The following is a 5165-nucleotide window of genomic DNA, read 5'->3' on the forward strand; positions in this document are numbered from 1 at the left end:
GAGATGTTCAGATATGCATGTTTGAGCTCAGAGAAGTGCTCTTCCTTCTCTCTTTCTCTCTCTCTCTAGGGTTTCTCTCTCTCTACGAGGAAATCGCCGATTTTGCTCGTTTTCGTCGCCGCGCTTGTTCTTCGCTGTTTGCGAGCGTCGCAGAGCCCTTGTGGACGTGTGAGGGAGTGTTTTGGACGGGTTTTCGCAGCCCTGGACCAGCAGGTCACTGGTTGGAAGCTTGAGAAGGTAATCGCCTCACTTTCGCCGTTATCGACGTCCTATTCGTCGATTTGAGTAATGATTTCGGGTTTTTGCTTCTTGCTGTGCTAGGCTGAGATTTCAGCCATTAAAGATGAGCTAAATAGATGTGAATTAACCTCTTTAGACCAGGGATAAGCTACTTTAAAGCTTAATTGGAATTATTAGCCATTTATGAAGCTAAATTGGAACGAAATGCAAATTGTTGCGCGAATTGATGCAATTTAGAATTATTTCTTCGCAGCAGGTCTTCGAGACTCGTCGAGCTGAATTTGTACTCTTAGAAGCTGGTTTGGAAGGTATTCTGACCTGAGGTAAGCAGGAATTTCAGTTAGAAAGCTGAAATTGCAAGATTCCGACTATAGTTGCTAATATATGACGAGTTTGACGCCGTTTCGATTTTGCTCGCAGCGAGAGTGCGATCGAGCCTTGGATCACCGTTCGTTGACTTGTGAGAGCTCTTGGAGACGTCTCTTGAGGTATTACACTAGTCCCAAAACAGGGATTTAAGGGATTACTCAGTACTAAGTGTAAGTTAGGCCGAAATCGGATATTCCGGTCGTTATTTTGACGCGGTGTTAATGTTTGTGTTCAGCAGGATTGAGACCGAGTGGAGCTGATCCTGAGGATTCCTTTGGACTGATTTGAGCTTAGCACGAGGTGGGTCGGACCTAACCAGAGCAAGTGAAGCTCCCCTATGTTCTATATGTATCTATAGAATAGAATAATCGCTTAGACGCATTGAGTGCATATGTGGTTGATAGAGAATTTGGAACATATCAGTGGGATATGTGATGCTTAAGTAGAATAAATCTCTATAAAGTAGTTATCAATGTTGCCCATAACAAGACCAACGGCCTGGGTCTGATCTAGAGGTTGTTCACACCTTATACTTAAGTTTCGCCACCGTGTGATGTAATCTAACATCGTTTCATCTTTCCTTCGTCTGGTGGCTACCAGATCAGCGATAGTAATCTTATCGCTAACAGTGGCGAATTTTGCTTTGAAAGCTTCTTCTATGTCGGGCCAAGTTTTAATGGACTCATCCTCGAGGGAGTAGTACCATTCAAAGGCTATACCCGATAAGCTTTGTGGAAATTGTCGTAAGAGTAGAGGCCCGTTACTCCCAGTATTTCCACACATGGCCTTAAAATGTGCTAGGTGCTGATCAGGGTTACCAACACCATAAAACATTTTGAACTTAGGGACTTGATACCCGTCTGGAAAAGGTATATTATCATATTCTGATAGATAAGGATGTCCTTTCCCTTTTGGTTTTGGGTTTGCCCCCGCTACCGTCTCTTTAACCTGAGAAGTTATCAAATCATGAATCTCTTCTTTAGTCAAAGAGGTAGTCTCTTTAGGAACAGTTGTTTTAGTCTGTTCATTAATGACTTGGGGTGCAGGTGCTTCTGTCCGAGCTGGAGTCTTGGTTTGATGCCGTTGATCCTCTAACTACTTCTGTACATTCATCATCAAATCCATAACCTCCTCCATTTTCTTATAGAGACTTATAATATCTCTATCTTTTTCATCAACTTTCTTTTTCAAGGATGCGATTATAGCATCCTTTGGATCCCTCGGGAAGAATACAACCTCTTCTTCCTCCCGTGGATCAGATAGATCACCAGGTAAGTCATCTTTATTCCCGGTGTTTTGCGAAGAGCTTGTTTCTTTAGCTCTCGCCTTCTCTTCTGCTGCTTTTCTTGCAGCAGCTCTGGTAAGCATTTGTTGAATTGTTTCTTCTTCGTTAACAGCCTCACTTGAAGGCACACGCCCTATAACTCTCACAGTATGAATCTCCAAATTTTTTGTAATACACTGAACTTTCGCAAATTGCAGAGTTCGAGTGTGTGGATTGATGTGTGGAACTCTTCTACATGTTCTATTAGCCTTGGATACGATTTTGAACAAGATAGAGAGTGATTGGAGGGTTAAAAGCATGAAATTGCATCAATCATGCGAAATCAGCCTTTTTCTGCTTGTTGTACCGTACAGCCTCACCTTGTACCGGTACAGCCTGGCAGAAATCTGGCAGCAAGGCTAGTTTGGTAATTTCACCTCTGATCCCTATCTATTAGACCCCAGCTCGACCAGAGATGTTCAGATATGCATGTTTGAGCTCAGAGAAGTGCTCTTCCTTCTCTCTTTTTCTCTCTCTCTAGGGTTTCTCTCTCTCTCTACGAGGAAATCGCCGATTTTGCTCGTTTTCGTCGCCGCGCTTGTTCTTCGCTGTTTGCGAGCGTCGCAGAGCCCTTGTGGACGTGTGAGGGAGTGTTTTGGACGGGTTTTCGCAGCCCTGGACCAGCAGGTCACTGGTTGGAAGCTTGAGAAGGTAATCGCCTCACTTTCGCCGTTATCGACGTCCTATTCGTCGATTTGAGTAATGATTTCGGGTTTTGCTTCTTGCTGTGCTAGGCTGAGATTTCAGCCATTAAAGATGAGCTAAATAGATGTGAATTAACCTCTTTAGACCAGGGATAAGCTACTTTAAAGCTTAATTGGAATTATTAGCCATTTATGAAGCTAAATTGGCACGAAATGCAAATTGTTGCGCGAATTGATGCAATTTAGAATTATTTCTTCGCAGCAGGTCTTCGAGACTCGTCGAGCTGAATTTGTACTCTTAGAAGCTGGTTTGGAAGGTATTCTGACCTGAGGTAAGCAGGAATTTCAGTTAGAAAGCTGAAATTGCAAGATTCCGACTATAGTTGCTAATATATGACGAGTTTGACGTCGTTTCGATTTTGTTCGCAGCGAGAGTGCGATCGAGCCTTGGATCACCGTTCGTTGACTTGTGAGAGCTCTTGGAGACTTATTTTGAGGTATTACACTAGTCCCAAAACAGGGATTTAAGGGGTTACCTTGTACTAAGTGGAATTTAGGCCGAAATCGGATATTCCGGTCATTACTTTAACGCGGGGTTGATGTTTGTGTTCAGCAGGATTGAGACCGAGTGGAGCTGATCCTGAGGATTCCTTTGGACTGATTTGAGCTTAGCACGAGGTGGGTCGGACCTAACCAGAGCAAGTGAAGCTCCCCTATGTTCTATATGTATCTATAGAATAGAATAATCGCTTAGACGCATTGAGTGCATATGTGGTTGATAGAGAATTTGGAACATATCAGTGGGATGTGTGATGCTTAAGTAGAATAAATCTCTATAAAGTAGAGAACATATATACATGAAAGTATTTCTATTCATATTCAATACAGTTGAATGACTGATGAACAAGTGTAGGATGCACTTTAAAGTAGAGAACAATGACATTCTCTTGACTCTAACATAGAGAACTATGATATGCTCATGACTATGTTGATAGTGCCATACTTGTGGAAAGATTATAATGCTATGTGATTTAGCTTTACCATTACACGTTTACAATCTAGTGGATACTAGCTTCTGTTCCTATTTGTGTATTGACATTCCGATCGGAGGATCGAGGGTAAGAACCTTGTAAATGAAAATATGAAAGTTGAGACATGTGGTCATTGGACTTTGCTTGCTTGCCATCGTGCTCATTCGCACACGCTTGTGAGGGTAGCTCCCTACAAGCCGGCACTCCGGAGTTGGCCTACGCGACAGTTGCTCGCCCGTGCGGGATTGGGTGCCGAAGTGGATTGCCGTGGGGAGTGTATACTACCACGGGGCCATTAGGCGCGGCGCAAGCTGGACTACCTTGAGTAGGTCCTAGTGAATGAAAATGAAAGTGGAAATGATAATGATATTAAAGAATGAGTATCAGTTGTAGTGTACAGTAGTACTTACACCTCTATGATCATGTTTATGTTCATGTTTATAGTAATTGCGATACTTCTATTATTCAGTTGATTCATTACTGCAGAGATCATGTTTACATGTTGAATACATGCCTGTTACCGGTTAGCACTGCATATTTCTATATCATGCATTTATCGCTTTTACTTACTTTTAGTACATCTTGAGCCTAGTGGTGTAATTCGCCGAGGCTGGCGGCTTACCCACTGGGAACTATTGTTAATAGTTCTCACGCCCTTTTGGTGGTTGTTTTTACAGAGCCATCTACAGGAGAGGCTAGGGATCGTGGCAAGGGAGTCGCGCCTAGCTAGGGACTACTAGGAGCGTGCTAGTCGATCACCTTGCTACTCGGGCTACGGCCGAGGGTGATGTCCATATATATATAGAGAGACCACCATTGTATCTATTCTTTTTGTACACCCGTGATGTATATTTACTTTCGGGGTTGAGATTATAGTAGTGTTACTTCTCCTTTTTGCTGAGTTCATGGTTTGTATACACTTTGGATTTTGACTTGGATTTGATACTAGTTGTATATCGACTTGTACTTTGCTCTGATATCAGGATAGGACTTTCTTTGTTTTACTTCCTATCAACTTGCTTTCTTCGTAGACGCCTTATATACTGCAGGTGTATGGCGGGTCTGTGCACGTACCGGATATGCTTCCGCTGGTACCCGGGCGTGACATTTTTAGATTTTTCTTCTTTGATTTGAGTAAGAGTTTTGGGCTTCCATTCTGTTTTTCTCCCTTCATGGGATAGCGTCGACCTTCGCTGCCATTTTGGCTTCTCAATCTTCTTCTCTATGTTTATTCTTCCCTCTGCAGCCTTAAAGGCTTTATATATCCGCTTGCAGACAGGCATTATTGTTTCTCGAACGAGAACATGCAGGGGAAGGCTTTAAGTGGGCCATTTCTGACTCTGGGCGCAGAACGGCCGTAGGTGAGTTTTTCCTCACAAACCTCAGGGGTGCATATCGGTTATGGACCAAAACATCAGGTCCAGCGACAAACCTAGTAAGTTGGGTTTGTCGAGACTTCTGTTCCTTGTTCATCTCTTGCCGCTTCAAAGTACGGCGAAGATTTCTTTTGAATGCCTTTGTCATAGGAGACACAGCATTCTTGGGGAACGTCAGCCT

This window comes from Ananas comosus, linkage group 6 (genome assembly GCF_001540865.1).
Source record: "Ananas comosus cultivar F153 linkage group 6, ASM154086v1, whole genome shotgun sequence".
Taxonomy (NCBI): Eukaryota; Viridiplantae; Streptophyta; class Magnoliopsida; order Poales; family Bromeliaceae; genus Ananas; species Ananas comosus.